The sequence below is a fragment of the Carettochelys insculpta genome, chromosome 3, assembly GCF_033958435.1.
Source record: "Carettochelys insculpta isolate YL-2023 chromosome 3, ASM3395843v1, whole genome shotgun sequence".
Taxonomy (NCBI): Eukaryota; Metazoa; Chordata; order Testudines; family Carettochelyidae; genus Carettochelys; species Carettochelys insculpta.
In genome coordinates, this window is record NC_134139.1 from 44,643,422 (window position 1) to 44,667,075 (window position 23,654).

Sequence of the window (23,654 nt, forward strand, 5' to 3'; positions counted from 1 at the left end):
CACCAGCAACCTCCCTCTCTCTTGCCACAGCAGAGAGTGGGGATGGGACCCCCACCAGTATGTTCAGACAGGGACGCAGCATTTCATCTACCTCGCGGTGCAAATGGGGTCCTGTGTGGTTGTCATTTGTCTTCATGGTGGCTCTGCAAAGAAATTGGAAATTGACAAAATTTCATGGCACGCTTGGACAGTTCTGATGCACACCTGTGTGCCACATTATGAGCTGTATGAACCTGAGTCTGTGGCTCTGGGACTCACTGTTGCAGGCAGTGGAGATGTACCCTTAGTAAGAGCTTCCCACCCCAAAGGCTGAAACGTAGAGGTTGGGCTGGGCCAGGCTATGAGGTCTCACAAATGAGGCTTTAAAGGAAAATATTCAGCTGGCTCCATGTGGTAACTGTGGTTTGGAACTGGGCTCATTGGATGCTGGGCCCCAGGGCTACTTGCCCTGCAGCAGGATCCATTAGACTTAAATATAATTAAAATCCATGTACAAAATGCTTGGAAAAAGAGTTCACTGCTTCAGCATACAAAGGCTCTGTAACTAGTGGTCATATTTGCTGTTCAACAGCTCTTGTGTGTTTCACCCACACTTTTGTGGCCCAGATGAAGGCAGATATGTGCACAAAGCAAAACCACAGTCCCACCATTCACTGTGCACCACCCATGCTCCTTAGAAAGCACAAGGCTCCTCAGTTACAGGGCTATAGTCCCTCACCTGCTGCAGCTCAGTCTCCGTTTCCTAGCGGGGGGGCTCTATTTGCTTTTCTCTTCTCCCTTCCCCCATCACATTAAAGCTTCTTGGAGCTGTTGAGAGGCAAGGCCCTTTGAATAGCTGGTCCTGGGGGATACACACCTGGAAGCCTGTACAGTCGTGTTGGACTTAGAGGAGTGGGGCTGCTCAGTGCTAATGGCCAGGAGAGAGCCTGACAGCCCCACACCAATTGGCCACTTTCCTCAGTGGGACATTTATGAGGCCTTGGCTTGTGTGTCTGCCTCCACTTATGAGTGAAAATTAAAACCACATTGGTGTCCCCCTCCTAGCAGCAGCAGCCGCCTGGTGCTTTCCATAAATCCAGCTCTCCTGCCCCTCTCCTGGGAACTCCAACCCATAAACAGATTCATTACATGTGGATGAGTTCCTCTTCCTTCTCTGCTGGTTAAACAAAGAGCCTATTAGACGCAATGTGGCAATTCACACGTGCTCTCTTTTGCACACTCGCACACACAGGGAGCACATGAAAACACACCTAGACTGTGAAAGCTCTTCCACATGCTTCCCTGTTCACTCCTGCCCACCATCATAAAACACACCCATGTCCCTCTTGTCTGCTGGCCTGATGGACATGGAGACCCCCTACCTCTCACTCACAAACACATCACTGTCTAAAGTCACTCTACCAAGCAGTGGTGGGGCCCCCAAACCTGCTAGCGTGCAGCAACATCCAGAAAGCAGAGCAGCTGAGAGCTCCTATCCCTGTGTGTGTGCTGAGTAGGTCAGTCTCCTTTTGCCCATATGCCTGCAGAGTCCCAGAACATCATTTAGTGCCAACAGGTTGTATCTCTGGTATTGGTATAAGGTTCATGCCTCCAAGGAGCCATGGCTGTAACTGTCCATGTGTGTGATGGTGTAACCACAGGAGCCTGGCCGGCAGCCAAAGGACTGGAGTTCTGCCATCAGGGTTCTTGCCATGGCTTTTCCTCCAGATCCAGTTGAATAAGGGGAGAGAGCTCCTAGGCAGAGAAGAGGCAGGTTGTGTGCATCCACTCCCTGGAGGTGTTATTACAGGTTTTCCCTGGGACCATGTGGAGCTGCAGCACATTGAGGGGAAACCTCTGCTATGGAGAGCTTTGCCTGATCTCTGGGCTCCAGGGGAAAAGAGACGTTCGTTAAATTAGCTGCACTGGTTCAGCTGGAATCCTGGTCAGTGAAAGACCCATACTTCCCAAGCAGTCAGGAGCCCTGTGGAGTGGCAGCCTCAGCCCGAAGTGTACTCTGAACCTGCCAGTCGAGCTGAAGCAGGAGCCATGTTAGTGGGGACTGGAGTGCAGCCTTCCTCAGAAAGCTAAAACAGCACCATGAAGCAGGGCATTGAGAGTGGGAGTAATGATGGGTTGGAGGAAGTGTGGAATTCAAAGCTGTGAGACCACAGAGAGGCTTGTCACCTCCAGCAAATTCCTCTAGGAATTCAAAAATTGTGAGTCAAGTCTCAAGTAAATTGCAAGATTGGTTTAAAAACCATGAGGTATTACACAATAATACACGCTAAGTGCTTTTTCTTTGCTGTTTTGTCTTTCTTGTGAGTCTTTAGGTTATTATTTGGATCACATTTTCAAGTTGTTCTCCACAACCTGCAGGACTAGACACTTACATGTTTTAAAAATGAAGAATGAAATTCTCACCTTGAACAGATGGGGCTTTAAGGGGAACACCACCTATCAGGAGATCCCGCCCACCAGGGCTTCACTTCATTGGAGCTGGCAGATATTGTACAAATGGATAAACAAAAGCTCTCCCAGCTCCTGGAAACTTTGGAGCATAGGAACAGTGGCCAGCACCAGATGCCTCAAAAGAAGGTGGAAGACTCTGACAGCAGGTAGATGTGGGATCATCTTCCCCACATGCTAGGTCTCATCCTGCTCTCCTGTTAATACCCATTGGCATAAGCCCTAAAGCACCAGGTTTAATATCTCTTCCCAAATGTTTGTTAACATTGGTGATTACAAGACTGACTTTACTTTTCATCCATATAAATGCCCACTTCCTTTTTGAATCTTGCCAAGTTATTGGTCTGAATTGATACCCTGCAGCAGAGAGTTCTGCAGCATACATTGTGTGACAAGGCATTTACTTTTCTCAGTTTTGAATGGGTCATCTTTTAACTTTCCTCTTGTTCTTCTGAGACAAGGAGAACAGAAGCCTTCAATTTCCCTTCTCTAGTCCATTCATTTGATTATTTCCTTTCTTATACCCCCTCTTATCTGTAGCCTTTTTAAGGCCAGGGGCTTCACTAACAATTTACATGGGGCATAACTATGTTGCTCAGCAGTGTGAAAGACCTATGCCCCTGAACAATACAGTTGAACCAACCTAACCCCAAAAAAGCAGTAAAGTAGCACTTTAAAGACTAACAAAATAATTTATTAGGTGATGAGCTTTCGTGGGACAGACCCACTTCTTCAGATCACAGCCATACCACAACAGACTCAATATTTAAGGCATAGAGAACCAAAAATAGTAATCAAGGTTCTGTCTCACAAAAGGAGGTGGGAGAAGGAGGTGGAGTACCTATGCTGATGGGAGAAGTCCGCCTGTTGGTGTAGGTGGCATCTTCACTTAGTTGCTACAGCAGCATTTAAGTGTCGACCTGCCCTAAATGTTGCTAGATTTATTGAGTTTTAATGAGATTCCCACCTAAACAGTCCATTGCCTGAATCAGCTTGTTTCTTTCCCAACTCCTTTCTTTTCCTCTCTGGGGAACACCTATTCAAGTGGCCATGGGGTGTAGAGGCTGGGGCCCTAGAGAGGGACTTGGGAGACGTGGGCTCTACTTTGAACTCTGCCTTTATCCCTTCTGTCTGCAATGCAGGGGCTAGCCTCTCGGTATGTGTTTGTACAGCACCTACCACAGCGGAGCTTTGACCTTAGTTGGAACCTAAACACTACTGTTCTACACATAGTGAAACAACATAATGATTCACACATAACCTGTCCCCCATAAGTAGCTAACAGAGTCACTCACATAGGGTGACACATACTTTGAGATAATAACCCTTTCCTGGCAGCTTGGCCCCAGAGCCCAATGGGGCCAGCGGCTCAGAAGGGACCTAAGACTCCTGGTTTCATCCCAGGGTGATGCAGAGCAAATTGCTCTGTCCAGAAACAATTCTGCCTCTGCTTTTCTCAGTTGTTCCTAATCTCTATGGGCATCTTCATCCTAACAGGGTCAAAGGATCTAAAATAAAAACTAGGAAGCTGGAGTACTTCTGATAGCCTGCGCACTTGAGAGCAACCTGCCACCAGCTCAGGAGCGGACCATGAACTCAGAGGATCCAACCACAGCAATGGCCTGCCTGGGTGGGACACCGCCTTTGACAGACGCCCTGGAGACTTCCTCTTTTTATGCTTTGCAAGCACTTGCTGTAGTTTGCCCTGCCTGTAAAATCCCACAGAATTGAGTTTCATGAGGGGGTGTTCGCCTGTGATGCCTGATGCTCACAATTCACTGTGCGTGAAATAGTTCTGCTAATCCCCCAATAGGGTGCAGGAACAACACCTGGGACAATAGTCAAACTACAGGGAGGCTCCTCGAAGAGGACAGTCAGCCATGAAGCTTTGCAATCAGGGCATAAACTAGGCTGGGGGGGGCTCCAGGATCTGTTTATGGGTGTGCTCCTGAAACAGAAAGAAGGGTGGCTTTCAGTGTTCCCTGTAAACTGAGCACTTGGGCAGCCACCCAGGACAGATTCAAATGCTGCCCAGCTTATTAGCAGAGCACCAACAGCCAGCAGCATGTGTTCCTATAGATGGTGAACGTCTGCCCATGCCTTGGAGCATGTAACAAAAATTGTTGCATCCATGGATGGAAAAAGTCAGAGGGACCATTGGTGGCTTTGCTGATTTGCTCTGCTGTAGCTGATGATGGGGACTTAGCAGTGACGCTGTGAGCACTGTGAGCAGCCAGTAATGGACCAGGACTGTTGGGACAGTGGAGGCACTGGAGAAGCCTTACACGTCAGCTGCCAGGGACTGGTGTTTCTGACTCACATCTTGCTAAGGAGGGAGAGGGCAGCCTACTCCACAGAGTTAATTCAGTGCTTCCTCTAACAGAAGAGCTCTGTGGCTTTGGTTAACCAGGAATCCAGATAGTCTCCCACAGCCACGGGCCTGGATCCCTGCCTTACAGGTGTGGGATTTGGCCATGTTAGAGCCACTGAAGCTCACCTGGAAGGAGCATGAGTCCTGAAGCACTCACAGCAGCGACTGTCCTGTGAAAGCCCGAAGGAGCCTCAGAGGGAAGGCAAACGCGTCACATTGGGGGTCAGATTCATGCCGTTGCCATATGGGAATTCATCTGGATCTGTCAGCTCTGCTATTCAAAGGCTCCCCCGAAGCCCCTGTGACAGTGAGAAGGATGCAAGGGAGTCTTAGCGAGAACATCATCAGGGCTTTCCCAGGAAGGACAGACAGATTCCTACGGGATAGATAGGACAGACAAATATCCAAGGAAGTAAAACTGGAGCTCACTCTGCCCACAATCCGCCTAGGTTCCAATGTCAGATACTGCTGCTCAAGTGCTTTAAGCAACATTATTTCCAGGTTCTTCTGTCATCCCACTTCTGGTCACTACTCCACCCATGCCCTGCACATTTGGCATTCTCAGCTGAAAGACAGGGAAACGGGTCACAAAGAGGCTGGGAAGGGCAGTGGGGTTTATGCTGTTGACGTTCACAGATGATCGCATACTCATCCTCACATCCCATCCAGTGCATGACGGCTCTTTTGGCAGGGTAGCTGGAAATGATCCCCTAAGCCACCTTCCATGGGTTAAAATCCTACTGGTGGTGGACGGGGAGGAGAAAGAGTGAGTCAAAACATCCATCCATCCATCCATCCTTCTACCCTCTTTGCTTACATGCTGTGCTGGCAATAGGGTTGCCAACATAATATTTCAAAAATAAAGGCCTGTTTTATTAAAATCCTCACCCCAGCCCATTTCCCATTATTATCATTGTCATCATGAATAAGCAGTACTCACCTATATTTGCTGTGGGTATTTCTGGCTGCTATTTGCAGCACTTAGCAGTTCCCAATCTTGCTGTACCAAGATGAAAAAATAATGGCCATCCCTGTTCATGAAGGACTGCTGGCAACCTGGCTCACCACTGCGGTAGCTGAACACCTCCATGGTATTTGAATGACTGGGATCTGTACGCTGCTTCCTGCCTAGAGGGTTGGATTCCAGCCACTGAGCTCATGGCAGGGGTAAACATGCCTTTCCACACTGTGGGCTCTGGGAAGAGATGGGCAGGGCTGTCACTCTCAGGGGGTCAGTAAAACTAGGCTAATAAACCAGGAGCCAGGGAGCAAGACATGTAATGAAGAGGGCAGGAAAGCACTTGAGAGGAACAGCCTCCAAGGGGAGTTTCTCAAGAGCCAGGAAGCACTTTGCCAGAGGAGTGGTTAGAATTGGATCTGAGTTGGCTGAGAAGGGCAGACTGGGGAGAACTTGCTCTACTGTCTTCTGTTTGCCGTCTGTCTCTGTAAGTCAGATGGCCCTGGAGCAGAATAGCAATCAGCTTAGGGCACAGTGATACAGTCAGCCCTGAAGCTCAGAGCCAAGCGCACAGGTTAGGATGCCAGAGGGTGTCATTGCACTCTGTGCGTGAGCATCGCCATGTGTATACTAGCACTTAAACTCCCTTTAGCATAGATCCTAGACCAGCAGCAGGATGTGCCAGAAATTCCCATTGCATATGCACCCTCTGAGAGCTGAGCTGGGAATGGGGCATGTCCTCCTGCCTTTGAATGCTGCTTTGCCAAGTGCCAGCTGGGAACTTCTGGGTAGCTGTAAAAAGCTCTCAGGACAGCTGAGTGTCTCACTGAGTGGCAAATACAACACTACACTAAGGCCTTGATTCTCATCAGTGTGAAGTGGATGTAAAATTCTCCCTGATCAGAGTTTTAGCCTCTTCCACAGCCTGGGGCATACTACCCAGGCAACAGAAAAATCAGCAGTTCTAGTTTTATCTCACCGCTGGCGTATCCATCCACCTGCTCCAATAGTCCCAGGGGATTATTCCATTTGTGATGGGTTGCGCACCCGTTGCCGGCTGAGAGTCAGGGCTGTGCTCACGGTATTATAACAGAGTGCTGTTTGGAAAGCAAGAAGCTCTGCAACCAGCCTCCTGATGCGGAGTGTTTAGACAGTAAGGGATGAAACACCACGCTGTTGCTTGTGGACCAGCTCCATACGCTTCTTTCCAACCAAAGCCCCTCGCGCCAGTGTTCCGTGTTAGCTGAGCCCTCGGGCAGCCACCCAGGAGACAGTCAGGTGCTGGCCAGCTGATTAGCAGAACACTCACAGCTTCCTACAGCCAGCAGCATGTGCACCTGTTGGAGCTGCCAGCTGCACATGCCTTGGTGCACAATAACATTTGTCTTGGAAAAACTGAGGGGGAACACTGCCTGGCGTGTGGGGCTTCTTCGATTCAGTGTCGCTACTCTGAGCTTTAAACCTCATCTGTATTGTGCTCAATATGAACTCCCCAGATGCAACGTTCTCTGGCCTTGCCCAGCAGGTGCAGAGGAGAGGGATTTGTGTGTGAGCTCGCTGACAGAGACTGCCCCGGCATCACTAATGTGGGCCATCGAGGGGCGGGAAAGCGATGTGTCATGGAGGAGAGGGACGTGGTGTCATGAGATCCAGGCATTGTTCTGTGTGCAGAGGCGACAGAAGGGACAGGTCCAGCGGAATTGTGCCAAGGATGTAGAACTGCCCGGCATTTCATGTGCTTGGCTGGCAGTGAGTGAGGAAGTGGCCTGAGGGAGAAGCTGTTCTGAGTGCTGTGCAAGGATGGCTTGGCTCAGATGTGTTCCTTCTGCGGCTTGGCTCTCTCCCATCCTGTGAGAGTGCCCAGCTCTCCTCAATCCTTTTCATGTAGGCTCCATGGCCTCCTCTTCTTTCTCAGCAGCCAGGCTTATAGAGAGAGCCAAACAGCCTGTCTGTTGCCCTTCCCTCTGGCCTGGTACATTGGGAACCACAATGCTGCACTGGAAACCTGGCAGCTCTTTGCAGAGGCCTGTAAAACCTTGTTTCAAACCTTCAGTCCTTGGGTTTTCACCTTGGGGCACTCACGTCATCCAGAACCAGTTACTTGTACCTTTGCATTCTGGGAATTTAGCAACAAGGTCTGTCAGTTCAGCACGGTAATGTTAGTTCTGGGCAGAGTGGCAAGGCCAAAGCACTGTAGGGAATGCAGCACAGAGCACCTGGAAGATGCCAGAGGCATGTCTAAACATTGCCCAAGGACTGGGTGTGTGTGTAGGGAGGATGCATCTCTGTACTGGCTCACAGCCAGAACAAATAGGGGAGGATACCACCAAAGTGCTGGGGCTGGTGGGCACCACAGAGGCTAATGGAGCCAGGGTGGGATGCCTAAGGGCTGCCTTAACTTGTGTTCTCTAAACCTGTAATCCCTAAGAGTGTTGTGACAGCAGGGAATCATTGGGACATTAAAAAAAACCCCAATCTGGCCTCCTCCTGCCCAGCCTCTGCAAGTCCGGACAGAGCTAGGATAGTTGTCTCTGCTCCTGATCTATCCCAGAGTAATTCACCAAGGGGCTGACAGCTAGCTTTGCTGGTGGAAAGTCTCACAGGGGTAGCTGTGTTAGTCTGTATCTGTAAAAACGGGAAGTCCTGCAGTGCCTTAGAGACTAACAGATTTATTAGGCCGTAAGCTTCCGTGGGTCAAACCCACTTCATCAGACGAACTGGAGTGGAAATACAAAGGCGGGTATCTATGTAAGAGAATTACTGCAGAAGAAAGAGATTCCTGTCCATTGTAAATTAGGGTGATTGGGCAGGGTGATTGTGGCCATTCGGCATAGCTGATGGAGAGATGTGAATATTCATCGAGGGGAAGTTGCCTGTGTAGAGTGTTAACCAATTTAGCGCATTATTGAGGCCTAATTATATAGTTGTGAATGTGCAACAAAGGGAAACAGCTGTATTAGCTCCCATCTGCAAATTTCACACTATACAGTTAGGGCTCTATAAGGATCTGAATTTCTTATGCATATATGTGCCTTTGTATTTCCATTCCAGTTCATCGGATGAAGTGGGTTTTACCCACAGATGCTTATGGCCTAATAAATCCTGTAGTCTCTAAGGTGCTTCAGGATGCCTCATTGTTTTTGCTGGTGGAGCTGACGTAAGGTGACCACAAAGCAGGGAGGAGTTATCCCCTCCCCCAGGAGTTCTGTCATGAGGCCTGGGGCAGTTTATCTGCTCAGCGTAGGCTGAGGAAGCTGCTCAGTTGTACGGAGCAGAACGCGGCCAGATGCAGTCTACTCCATGCCATGCACACTAGGCGTAGCCCATGGGCTCTCAGTGAGCTTTCACAGCAGCCCTCTGTTGGCAGCCAGGCCTCAAGTGAGCAAGGTTTGGCCACTACTGGGGTAGCTGGTGGTGTGCAGATCTGTCAAGTTTCTGCTTTCCGGCAAGAAATGTCCTAGCAGTGGCTGAGTTTCTTGGGGGTAAATCATTTACTCAGGATTGGCCGTTAAGTATTTCCCCGGCTGGGTAAGTGCACGTGAATAAGCAGTACATAAACATACAGATAATTTGGAGCATAAGCTTTCGTGGGCAAAGATGAAGCGGGTCATTGCCCACGAAAGCTTATGCTCCAAAATATCTGTTAGTCTATAAGGTGCCACAAGACTTCTTGTTGTTCTTGAATCTACAGACTAACATGTCTACCTCTCTGATAAATAAACATCGGGAGTGCAGCTGATCCCATCAAAGCCTATAAAAAAGCATGGCTAGGTTTGGTCAGTACATGGCTGGAAGACGTCCAGGGGAAAAGCCCAATGATGCAAGAAGTGGTGAAAGTGTTTACAGAGGAAGTTAAGTTTTCCTTCTGAGTCACTATTGAGCTAAGGGGTGTTTTACAGGATGTGATATTGATCAGCAGTTTGGGTAAATTCAGAGACCTAGTAGGTACGGTCCCATGGAAGCAAGATGAAGACAAAAAACAACTGAGGAGAGTTGGCAGTTTTTCAAAGGGACGTTATTAAGGGCCCACAAGCAAACTATATGGCTGCATAGCAAAGCTAAAAAGTATGGTAAAAGACCTCCTTGGCTTAGCCAGGAGATCTTGAATGATCTCAAAATCAAAAAGGAGTCATATAAAAAGTGGAAAGTAGGAGAAATTACAAAAGACATGTATAAGCAAACAATGCGTGAAGACGGGCAAGATTAGAAAGGTCAAGGCACAGAACGAGCTCAAATTATCTAGATACATGAAGGGTAAGAAGTCATTCTATAAATATATTAGAAGCAAGAGGAAGACCAAGGACAGGGTAGCCTCACTACTCAGTGAGGAGAGAGAAACAATATCAGGAAACTTGGAAATGGCAGAGGTGCTTAATGACTTCTTTGTTTCAGTATTCACCAAGAAGGCCAATGCAGAAATGCCTAACATAATGCATGCTAGTGGGAAGGGGATAGGTTTAGAGGATAAAATACATTAAGAACAACTTCAAAATTACTTAGAAAAATTAGGTGTCCTCAAGTCGCCAGGGTCTGATGAAATGCATCCTAGAATACTTAAGGAGCCAATAGAGGAGGTTTCTGAGCCTTTTTCATCTTTGAAAAAATCCTGGAAGTTGGGAGAGACTCCAGAAGATTGGAAAAGGGCAAACATAGTGCCCATCTATAAAAGGGGAAAAAAGAACAACTCAGGAAACTACAGACCCCTCAGTTTAACTTCTGTTTCGGGAAAGATAATGGAGCAAATAATTGAGGAACTCATCTGCAAATGTCTGGATGAAAATAAGGTGATAGGTAACAGCCAGCATGTATTTGTAAAGAACAAATCATGCCAGACCAATCTGCTATCTTTTTTTCACAGGGTAACAAGTCTTGTGGATGTGGGGGGTTGGTGGATGTGGACTTTAGTGAGGCATTTGACTTGGTCTCGCATGATCTTCTTATCAGTAAAGTAAGCAAATGCAACTTAAATGGATCCACTGTAAGGTGGGTACATAACTGGCTGGATAACTGTTCTCTGAGAGTAGTTATTAATGGTTTGCAGTCACGCTGGAAGGGCATAACAAGTGGGGTTCCGCATGGGTCTGTTTTGGGAGAAATTCTATTCAATATCTTTATCAATGATTTAGATATTGGCATAGAAAGTACGTTTATTAAGTTTGCAGATGATACGAAGCTGGGAGGGGTTGCAACTGCTTTGAAGCATAGGCTCATAATTCAAATGATCTGGAGACACTGGAGAAATGGTCTGAGGAAAACAGGATGAAGTTTAATAAGGACAAATGCAAAGTTCTCCACTTAGGAAGAAACAGTCAGCTTCACACATTTAAGCTGCGTCTACACGTGCACGCTACTTCGAAGTAGCGGCACCAACTTCGACGTTAGGCGGCGAGACGTCGAAGTCACTAACCTCATGAGGAGATAGGAATAGCGCCCTACTTCGACGTTGAACGTCGAAGTAGGGACCGTGTAGACGATCTGCGTCCCGCAACGTCGAAATTGCCGGGTCCTCCATGGCGGCCATCAGCTGGGGGGTTGAGAGATGCTCTCTCTCCAGCCCCTGCGGGGCTCTATGGTCACCGTGGGCAGCAGCCCTTAGCCCAGGGCTTCTGGCTGCTTCTGCGGCAGCTGGGGATCTATGCTGCAGGCACAGGGTCTGCAACCAGTTGTCAGCTCTGTGTATCTTGTGTTGTTTAGTGCAACTGTGTCTGGGAGGGGCCCTTTAAGGGAGCGGCTTGCTGTTGAGTCCGCCCTGTGACCCTGTCTGCAGCTGTGCCTGGCATCCCTATTTCGATGTGTGCTACTTTGACGTGTAGACGTTCCCTCGCTGCGCCTATTTCGATGTTGGGCTGAGCAACGTCGAAGTTGAACATCGACGTTGCCGGCCCTGGAGGACGTGTAGACGTTATTCATCGAAATAGACTATTTCGATGTTGGCTGCACGTGTAGACATAGCCATAGACTGGGAAGCGACTGTCTAGGAAGGAGTACTGCGGAAAGGGACTTAGGGATCATAGTGGACAACAAGCTCAATAGCCGTGTCTACACATGCATGCTACTTCGAAGTAGCGGCACTAACTTCGAAATAGCGCCCGTCACGGCTACACGTGTTGGGCGCTATTTCGAAGTTGAAATCGACGTTAGGCGGCGAGACGTCGAAGCCGCTAACCCCATGAGGGGATGGGAATAGCGCCCTACTTCGAAGTTGAACATCGAAGTAGGGACCGTGTAGCCGATCCGCGTCCCGCCACATCGAAATAGCGGGGTCCGCCATGGTGGCCATCAGCTGAGGGGTTGAGAGACGCTCTCTCCAGCCCCTGCGGGGCTCTATGGTCACCGTGTGCAGCAGCCCTTAGCCCAGGGCTTCTGGCTGCTGCTGCGGCAGCTGGGGATCCATGCTGCATGCACAGGGTCTGCAACCAGTTGTCGGCTCTGTGGATCTTGTGTTGTTTAGTGCAACTGTGTCTGGGAGGGGCCCTTTAAGGGAGCGGCTTGCTGTTGAGTCCGCCCTGTGACCCTGTCTGCAGCTGTTTCTGGCACCCTTATTTCGATGTGTGCTACTTTGGCGTGTAGACGTTCCCTCGCAGCGCCTATTTCGATGTGGTGCTGTGCAACGTCGATGTTGAACATCGACGTTGCCAGCCCTGGAGGACGTGTAGACGTTACTCATCGAAATAGCCTATTTCGATGTCACTACATCGAAATAAGCTACTTCAATTTAGGCTTCACGTGTAGACGTAGCTAATATGAGTCAACAGCTTGATGCTGTTGCCAAAAAAGCAAACATGATTCTGGGATGCATTAATAGGTGTGTTGTAAGCAAGACACGAGAAGTCATTCTTCCGCTCTACTCAGTACTCATTAGGCCTCAACTGGAGCATTGTGTCCAGTTCTGGGCACCACATTTCAGGAAAGATGTGGAGAAATTGGAAAAGGTCCAAAGAAGAGCAACAAGAATGGTTAAAGGTCTAGCAAACATGAGCTGTGAGGGAAGACTGAAAGAACTGGGCTTGTTTAGTTTAGAAAAGAGAAGATTTAGAGGGGACATGATAGCGGTTTTCAAGCACCTCAAAGAGAGTTCCAAGGAGAAGGGAGAAAAATTGTTCTGCTTAGCCTCTGAGGCTAGGACAAGAAGGAATGGGCTTAACCTGCCACAAGGGAGGTTTAGATTAGACATTAGGAAAAACTTCCTTACTGTCAGGGTGGTTAAGCACTGGAATAAATTACCTAGGGAGGTTGTAGAATCTCCATCACTGGAGATATTTAAGAGCAGGTTAGATAGACACCTACTGGGGATAGTCTAGATGGTGTTTGGTCCTGCCAAGAGGGTAGGTAACTGGACTCGACGACCTCTTGAGGTTCCTTCCATTTCTAGTGTTCTTTGATTCTATGACACTTTCTGGCATTGAACCCGGTGCCTCATTGTAGTGGGGGAAAGAGGCACCATCTTTTGCATGGGCTAGAAATCCGCAGGCCTGCTCGCTTATTATTAAAGATCTTGGGGAAATTTTCATGGGAGTTGAAGTATTATCTGCAGTGTTCTGATCAAGTGCATCATCTTTCCAGGCTGCTGTTCTCTGAAGTGTCAATTGAACAATGGGATTCTTCTTTATTTCTTTTCTATCCTGTGATCTCTACCTGACTAACCAATCCATCACTTCAAACACATCCCTCTCTGTGGTACCTAGGCACTTACAGAACGTCCATGTTTTTCTCAAGGATGGCATTTTCTCCCTGCCATTAGAGTGAGTGAGGTTTAGGTGTGTTTCAGGCTAGTTACACAATTGGTCTGTTCTTGACTCTGCAGGGCTGAGATGCTGATCCATTCTTTTGAGCTGTTTCGATGGAAGGCTTTTGCACAGAGGCGGGTTTGTTTTTCATGGCAGAGACAGTAAGATCTGGGCTCGTATGACTTATTGTTGGGAGAAATGGAGGTTTTGCTGCTGAAAACTCTTGCTCTGAGCCCCACTGGCTCCACATCGGTCAGCTCAGCTTTATGGGGCCTGTATCTCAGAGCACCTGTTCTGTGTTCCTGCCACAATCTAAATCTGCCTCCCTAGGTGCCAGCCTTCCTCTCAGCCCATGCTCCCCATCTGCTGCTCAAACTTCAACTTCCTCACCTGCCTGCTCCCTTTGGTGAAGCATTGTTGTATTTTGAAACCAGCCTCCTGTAGCATATTGAAAGCTTTATGGCAGCAAAACCACATGGAATCTAATATCCCATTGAAGAACAGCACAGCACATGGGACTGAGGGTATTGTTCATTTTCATGTTTCATTCAGTACAAATCACCATCTTTCCACAGAGCTGAAGCTGCCAACGAATTTCCAGGTGGTCATCCCAGAGCACTGCAATAACCAGGTACCCTGCTGCAGAACTTGTTACACTTCATGGAGCACGTGGGACGGCTAAAACTGCTATTACTCTGGTGAGCAAATTGGTGCAGTTGAGGCTTGTGCACAGTGGTGATGGAGTCCAGTAAACAAACAACATATGGAAACCCTGGAGTTTTCAAAACTCAGCATCCCCAGCTTCCCAGCTGTTCCAGGCCTCTGCCAAGTCCCTGCCAAGAAGGGATAATATCAGGGATAATATCTGCGTTATTCTGGAGAGCAGTGACACACATACACACAGAGATAAAATCAGTGATGACATTTCCGGACCTGTCTGGAGCTAACAGCCCCATGACCTATGATCATAACCTACGCAGACATGGCAACAGTGATCCGCATGTAACGATGAGCTCCAGGCTGGATTATTACAACTCATTATAACTGGGAAAGATGCCAAAGAATTGGGAAATCATCTAGTGATCGCACTGGTCTGTTTGCTTGGCAATGCAGGTGGCTGAGAATACACCGACCTCATGCTCCACTCTGATGGCTCCTTTACTGACTACAGTGGTCCATGTGGGGGTCTCTGTCCTGATGTTCCAGTCCTTCCTTCAGGTGGGCCCTAGATACCTGTGGAGCATCTCTCCCTCTGTGACCATTACTGCTACATCTCAGTGGAACAATGAAGCTGCCACTCACCAGTCTCTTGAGTGCAAGAGGCAGCCCAGTACATCAGGTGGAGTCTGGCTGGGTCCGTGCAGGGCAGTTGAGAACAGGCTGTGATAGGACAGAAGAAGCAGACTTCGACGTAATCCACGTTGTACAAGGGCATGCTGAGAACAGGGCACTGGAGCGCACTAATGACAGAGGGACACTGGTGAATACCAATAATAGGGGGCAAAGCAGTGGAGGGCAAAAGTATAGGAGCAGACCTCACTTAGATCGAGTTAACCTGAAAGCCCATTTTCAGCACTGCTCCGCCATATATCCCACAGGCAGGTACCATTAGCGTGGCCAACAGCCCTTGCAGGCCTTGGGGAAAGGTGGGAGGGGGCCCGGCTCCACCCCAGAAGGGGCAGGGCCAATGGCAGATGGGACCAAACTTAGGACAGTCAGCCCAGAGTTCTGCTCAGACCACGGCATTGGCCCCTTCCACTCCGTCACAGGTGCCTGGAGTAGCAGAGCAGCGCTGCTGTGACTCGTCAAAGGGATCCAGAGCAACTTCGCCTTTTGTCCCCAGACCCCCATCACCAGGCCTGGGTACCATGTACAGAGCCAGCCCTGTGCTAAACTAGACATGGCTTGGGAAGTCCTTGTGTCCTGTTCAGTATAGGTCAATGTGTATGTACGAGACTAGCTCTGTACTGCATTCAACAAACTGCACAGCTCCCTTTTGTTTTAATAGGTGGAACAAGAGCCCTTACGTTTCAAAGAACAGGCTGAACCTCTCTAGTTCGGCACCCTTGGGACCTGAATGGTGCCGAATGAGAGAATTCCAAACCATAAGAGGTCCAGATTGTCTAGCACAGGAGTCGGCAACCAAAATAGCAAGAAGAGCCACTTTTTCCGAATTCGGTAAAAAGCTCAATAATTCAAGAGCTGCAATGCGTGTGAATGTGAGACGGTCCTTAATAAATAATGTCAAACCGTACATTTGTCACCCTTATTTTAAGAACAGCTCACACATAATGATTTGTAACGTGATCCGTGTTTACTGCAGGACGTTCACTAACTTTTTACACATTGCTTCCTCACACTTCACACGTGTGTGTGTGTGTACCACTGTCTTCCTGACTTTCACTTCCAAATCTATTTTAATTATGCCAATTTTACTTCATATTTAATTTCAGTTTCTTCCTTAAAATGCGTGTTGCCCTTCACAGCAGGAATGCCGCAGGCTTCCTTTTCCTTTTCAAAATCAAGACTTCATTAGCAACACAATCAAAACACAGCTATACTACCATGTCCCACAATGCACTGCACATATTAAAGTGGGACAAATATCAGGGGGTTAGCTGTGTTAGTCTGCATCCGCAAAAACAATGAGAAGTCCTGTGGCATCTTACAGACTAGTAGATGTATTGAAGCATAAGCTTTCGTGGGCAAAGATCCACTTTGTCACATGCATCTGATGAAGTGGGTCTTTGGTCATGAAAGTTTATGGTCCAATAAATCTGTTAGCTTATAAGGTGCACAGGACTTCTCATTATTATTGAAGGAGGAGTTATCCACAGTTTTGAAATCACAATATCATTTGATATTTACACGAGTTGTTCATTGTTGGGCTTTTAGACATTCACTGTTTATCAACAATAATCAGGAGGTTTTTTGTTTTTTTTTTTTTTAAACTTTGCAATGATAGTGTTGGGAGCCACCAAGAAGTCCTTAAAGTGCCGCATGCAGCTCCAAAGCTGCAGATTGCAGACCCGTGGTGTGGCACATTACCAACACTTCCACTGCTTACTGGGCTCTTAGAAGACATTTGGGGTAAATTAGAGCTAACACTGAGAACCAGGTCTGGTGTCTGTAAACAAACCTTATGGGACCATGAGTAACTTGCTGGATTCTCAATTTTGCCAGATGAAAGAGTGCCAGATTAGAGAGGTTCAACCCGTACTGTTACTTAATGGCTAGACAAGACTCTTGTGTTGTTATCAGCTCTGGGAGGGCAATGTGGTCTGACAGTTAAAGCAGGAGACTGAGCATCTGCACTCCTAGCTTCCATTCCGTGCTCTGAGGCAGGGTTTAGTGGCTAGGACAGAGGTATGAAAGTCAAGATTCTCAAAAAGAGGGCTGCTGTGCTGTGAAGACGCGGGCTACGTCTACACGTGCCCCAAACTTCGAAATGGCCACGCAAATGGCCATTTCGAAGTTTACTAATGAAGCGCTGAAATGCATATTCAGCGCTTCATTAGCATGTGAGCGGCCGCGGCACTTCGAAATTGACGCGCCTTGCCACTGCGCGTCTCGTCCAGACGGGGCTTCTTTTCGAAAGGACGCTGCCTACTTTGAAGTCCCCTTATTCCCATGAGCTTATGGGAATAAGAGGACTTTAAAGTAGGAGGGATCCTTTTGAAAAGGAGCCCCGTCTGGACAAGACGCATGGTGGCGAGGCGCATCAATTTCGAAGTACCGCGGCTGCCTGCATGCTAATGAAGCGCTGAATATGCATTTCAACGCTTCATTCGTAAATGTCGAAATGGCCATTTGCGTGGCCATTTCGAAGTTTGGGGCACGTGTAGACATGGCCGCGGTGACCAAGGAGAAGCCTAGACTTTACCTGACTGAACTCAGTCTGCTCTTAGCCTGAGACATTTTGCGCTCATTCTTTCCCTTCTTAGAAATCATTTCCCATTGCTGATATTGGCAGAAGAAACGACCTCATTGCCCGCCTGAGTAAATGGATCTCACTTTGTTCCCTGTACTGGTGAGGGCTTGTGGTAGCTGAATCAGAAAGTGGATATTTCAGAGGCTCAGCACCAAGCTAAATAAGGAAAGAGTGGAAAAATGAAAAGAGAAAACGAGGAGAAAAAAACAGATGATGGAGCAAAGAAAATCGAGTCAGTGCTGGATTTCCATCAGTGTCTCTGATTTCCCAGGACCCAGAGGCCTCAGGGAATCTACAGATGAACTGAAGGGAAAAGTCCAGTTTACTCTGTCCACAGAAGTCAGGCTGTTTCCTGAGCAAAGCACAGCGGGCACGAAGGCCCAAGTGTGTGCGTGTGTGAAGGGGAAGAGGCCCTGCTTCTGGCACTGGGACAAAGGAGCAGATGTGTTACTACAGCTGTAGATACAAGCATGACTAAGGCCTGGTCTATATGCCATATTTGTACTGATTGCATTATCAAATTGTGCGTGTAAAGGAACATCTGTACCAATACCAGTACCTGTAACTCTGTCTGGGGGAGTGGGGATGACGACACTGATTTAGCTGTAGGGGCTTCCAAACCTCTGTGTAGACCAACCCTAATCTGTGCCTGCCCTCGCTCAAGTTCTGCATCTAGCCAGGTGGCTGATGCAGGGAGGCAGCTGGCTCTGAGGACTCTCCTTGGCTATGACCGTGGAGGAAGGACAAGGCTAGGATGGTGAAGAGCCGTCTGACTGAAAGCAGCCTGTGAAAACTTGTCCCCCTTTACTAGGAATAAGGGACGGGATTTGGTTTTGCTCTCCGTTTCCTCAGGTGTGTTAGTTAAAGGTGCTGGTGTGAGACTGTAGCACTCTAGTTCTTCCCAGAATAGGGTCAGTCTGGGCAGTGACAGCCCCTGCCAAAGGCTCTCAGCCTGACTAGAAGCAGGCAGCATATCTTTACTCCTAGCATTGACCAGGGTGTGGGGGGAGAGGACAAAGAGGGCAGTTGCCCTGGGGCCTGGCATTTCAAAGCAGCCTGGAGCTCTGGCTGCCACCGCTGCTTAAGTAACAGTGATGGCAGCCGGAGCTGCAGGCCCCTTTCAAACACTGCAGAAGGGTTGTGCCACTGCTCCATGTGCAGCTCTGAGGGACCATGGTGGTGGTGGTGGCGGAGCCTGGACTGACTGCCCAAAGCCCCACCCCTTCCACCCTTGAGGGGGCAGGGAGCCAGACGCCCTCCCACCTTGCCCCGGCCCACAGTGGCTGTTGGCCCCACTGCCTATGACACATGAGAAAAGAGTGTAGGTGGGAAGGATCTTTTTGTGGATCTGACTTTGTCTGAGCTGCCTGGCAGGAGGACAGAGGAGCAGACAGAGCCCTTCTTGCCTTCCTCTGAGGAGAAGGCAGCACTCATGGGGTTTGCTGCCTGCCATTCTGTGGCCCCACACAACAGCTTCCCCTGGACTGGAATGGAACCCATTAGGAAGCGCCCAGCTGGAAGTTGCTAGCCATGTTACCAGGCCAGCCACGTCAGTGTCTTCTACAGTTCTGCTCACTGGGCGTCCAAAAGACCCGAAAGAGCATCCCCATGGAGGCAAGGTGGAATGTGCATGTCCAGTTAAAGCTGGAGAGGCCCATTTCCAGCCATTCATCTGCAAGCCGGACAAATTTCTTCTTTTGGGAAGAGTCCCCTTCCAGCCCACTCCCCAGCACCCTGCACTCCAGCTCGTAGCAGAGCAATGCCCAGTCTCATCAAGAGAACTTACCTGTGGGGGGCCAGATGCTGCAATGCTGAGACCTTGCAGATCTGCCTCTCTGTATCCAAGCTCCATTGTGTGCAAAGTGATGCCGGACTGCAGCTTATCCCAGAGACAGCACTTAGGAAATATATGCAAGATCTCCTGGGAATCGGAGAAGCGATCTCAGCCAGGTCTTTGGTTATCAGCTTTGTCTGTATCCTTCTTCCAAACAGCATGGAACAAGGGTGTCAGGCAGGAGAGGTTCTGGAGGGAGGGGAGATGGAGGAGGAGAATGGCATGGAAGGGTAAAAGGAAGACAGAATGACAACCAATAGCTCTTTGTGGCTGTTGTCATGTCATTCCTACACTGTTGTGCTGACACTATTTTCCTAGAGATCTAGCACAAGACTCCCCGGGATCAGACTTGGTTTCCAGTAGCTGAGGATGTCCATAGCTCATGTTGGCTGCTTTGGGTTTCCAGAAACACTGGATACCCAAGTCTCTGAAAGACTGGCTTGGGTTTACAGACGGGCAGGTTGGAATGACTTGGGGTTCAGGTAGCTGGGATGGCCATGGCTCCTGCGTTTGTTGCTGGGTGTTTGTGCTCTGAAGTTCTGAACAGCATAGTGTGGGTGTGGAGCTTCAACACTGCCACCCCAAAGTCTTTGCCTCCATCTAATCATCCTTCCATTATCAGTTCCATCTATAGGACACCACCTAGTTAGTGTGGTAGGTGACATCAGAGTTTCTCTGTGCAGTCAGGTCCCCAGTCCAGAGCCTATCCTGTATATGAGTCCAGTGAGCCCAGACTCGGCCATGTGGGTGCTGAGTTCCTGGTTACAGTGAGGATAAACTGGTGAACCAGGGAAGACTAAGAGAGCTGACGTTACAGCCTGACCCTCTGTCTAATCATTCCACGGACATGCATATGCCCAGACATGCAGTCACCAAAGGCAGGCCACATGCCTTACTCACCACTGACTCACAGGATAGAGGAAAATACAAATCCCCTTCTAGAAGTGTGAAGGACGTGGGGCTGCTCTGAAGTGATTTATGAATACTGTAAGTGACTCTGCTCTGGGAATGTTCGTTGCATGACTGGTGGGATAAATCAACGGAGATGTTGTGAAACAAGCAGGAAGGTGAAACAACCACCCGAGATCACATGTCCTTCAGAAGACAACTGGGAGTTATCACAGTACAATGACAGAGTCTCTGACTTCAAGGAGACCTGCATGACCTCCTCAGCTATGTCTACATGTGAACGCTACATCGAAATAGCTTAATAGCGACATCGAAATAGGCTATTTCGATGAATAACATCTACATGTCCTCCAGGGCTGGTGCCATCGACGTTCAGCATTGACGTTGGGCAGCACCACATCGAAGTAGGCGCTGCGGGGGAACGTCTACACGCCAAAATAGCACACATCGAAATAAGGGTGCCAGGAACAGCTGCAGACAGGGTCACAGGGTGGACTAGCACTTATGGGGGAACAGCTAGCCGTTCCGTTAAAGGGCCCCTCCCAGACACACTCAACCTGCACAGCACGCGGTTTGCAGAGCCATAGTCATGCACACCTCAGGCGATGCAGCCATGGACCCTCAGCAGCAGCAGCAGCAGCAGCAGCAGCAGCAGCCCGAGGTCCACCCAGCCGCCCCTGTAGGAGCAGTGCTCGCCCTGCTCAATGCCATGCAGGAGGCAGCTGATCACATCCTAGCCACAGAGGAGGAGGAAGCAACCCCAAACCCTGCAGCACCCCGCCACCCCCCCCCCCGCCTCATACGCTGCTGGCTGTGGAGCTACCCCACGAGCACTGACTGGTGGGAGCGGCTGGTGCTCGGAGAATGGGACGATGACCGCTGGCTCCAGAACTTTTGGATGAGCCGGCAGACATTTCTGGAGCTATCCCAGTGGCTCACCCCCACACTGAGGCACCAGGACACTGCCATGCGGCGTGCCCTCAGTGTGGAGAAAAGGGTTGGCATTGCTGTCTGGAAGCTGGCCACCCCAGACAGCTACCGATCCGTGGGCCAGCAGTTTGGCGTCGGCAAGGCCACCGTCGGGTCTGTCCTCTTGGAGGTAAGAGGACCCACGGGGGGAGGGGGAGGCAGCCCTGGCAGGGGCGGGCCATACACACCCTGCACACCCCTCATTGGTGCTCTCCCATGTCCTTCTCCTGCAGGTCGTCTGCACCATCAACTCCCTGCTCCTCCACAGGCTTGTGCGGCTTGGGGACCCGGATGCTGCCATCGCGGGGTTTGCCACCCTGGGCTTCCCCAATTTCTTCAGGGCTCTGGATGGGACCCATATCCCCATCCGTCCCCCGGAGCACAGTGGAGGACGCTACTTAAACAGGAAGGGCTACCACTCAGTGGTCCTCCAGGCCTTGGTGGACAGCCGGGGCTGCTTCCTGGACATATATGTGGGCTGGCCTGGCAGCACCCACGACGCCCAGGTATTCCGGAATTTGGGCCTGTGCTGCCGGCTGGAGGTGGGGACCTAAATCCTCCAGTGGGAGATCCCTGTGGGGGACACCACGATGCCCCTCTGCATCATCGCAGATGTGGCATACCCCCTCCGGCCCTGGCTCATGCACCCTTACACGGGCCACCTGTCAGCCAGCCAGGAGTGCTTCAACATGCGCCTGAACCACGCACACCAGGTGGTGGAGCGCACATTTGGCCGCCTCAAAGGGCGCTGGAGGTGTCTCCTCACCTGCCTTGATGCGGGCCCCACCAACATCCCCCAGATTGTGGGCGTGTGCAGCGCCCTCCATAACCTCGTCGAGAGCAAGGGGGAGGCATTCTTCCAGGGCTGGGCTGTGGAGGCTGGCAGGGCCGATGTGCAGCCACCGGCTGCCCCCAGTCGCCAGGTGGACCCCGAAGGGACCTGGGCCCGGGAGGCCCTGCGGGCCCATTTCGACGAGGCCACGGGGTGAATGCTGGCAGGCCCCCCACTGCACCCCCCCATCCTCCACAACACTCCCTGCCCCTATGCCCACACCACAGAGCACCCAAGAGCATACCCCCCACCACTTTTCTTGCAAATAAAAAAGAGACATGTTGTTCGTGAAAACAGAAAACTTTGAACTCTTATTATTATTATAGTATTTGCAACCAAAATAAATATTATATATATGTATTATATGATAAAAGGAAAAAAAAGGGAAGACAAGGAAGGGGACAACTATTTACATGGGGGGGCAGGTATAATCATACAATAACAGGGGTCTAATACAAACTATTTACAGAATAGAAGTAAAGGGGATATGTACAAAGGGGGGGGCACGTCCTGGGCCCCACACCCCCTAATGTCCAGCGCTGGGGGTGGGTGGCCGCGACCCGTGCCTCGGCCTCAGCCCTGGCCGGGGTTGGCTGGGGGCCGGGCGGACCCGGAGATATGGCCGGCGGGTGTCAGCAGGCCCCAGGTCCCCCTCGGTGGAAGGGCCCTCAGCGGCGGATGGCGGTGAGACGGCGGGTGGAGCATGCAGGGCGGGCAGAGCGGCGGCCGGCGTGGCATGGGGGGCCAGGTAGTCCGCGATGCGCTTGAAAGTGCGCATAAAGGCCCCCCATGCCTCTTGGCGCCAGGCCAGCACCCGCTCCTGCAGCTGGAGGCGCCGCTCCTCCACCCGAAGGCGCTGCTCCGAGACCTCCAGCTGCCGATGGAGGATGACCAGCAGCTGGGGGTCTGTCGCCATCTGGGACTGGTGCTGGGTCTGCCATCGTCCCCGCCCTGGGGCTGGTCGGTGCTCCGCCGAGGGGCTAGCCTGGAGTGATGGCCCTGGTGGGCTCTCCGGGACCACTGACACCTCGCCGGCGCTCTCCAGTCCTTCCGATGGTGCAGCTGCAGAACACGGGGGAGAAGAAGAGTGGAGACAGCCGTTAGTGTGGCCCCCGAGCTGTGGCCCTTGTCCCCCCACCCCTCTGCTGCTGGTTGCCCATCCCCGGGAGATGCTGCTGCTGCTGATGGATGTCCCGCCCCCTCCCCCCAGGGGACTCTAGGTTCCGCTCCCCCCATCCCCAGGGATGGGGCATGGCACTGTTGTGCTGGGGGGCAGGGGCTGATGCACTCTTCTGAGGGACATGCCACTGCTGTCCTTGGAGCCATGGTCATCTGGGCATGTGGAGGGCCCTGGTTATGTCTGTTGCCCCCGCCCCTCAACCCTGGGGGTGTGCACCGGAGGGGTACATACCTGATGGTCTGCTCCCACGGTCGGGGGACACCCAGTGGGCGGACGCCCGGCTGGAGCTCCGGGACGGGATGTCGATGTGGAGCCCCCCATCACTGGAGGAGGATCCCCCCCCTCCGGTGGGCTCCTGGGGGGGCCCCTGGGGTGCGGGGCTTACCTCCGGGGCGGACTCCGCCTCCGGGGCCCACTGGGGCTCGTCGGCCGAGGTATCAAGAGTGGCTGGAGGGGAGGAGGTGTGCCGGGGGCCCAGGATGTCCCTGAGCTCCC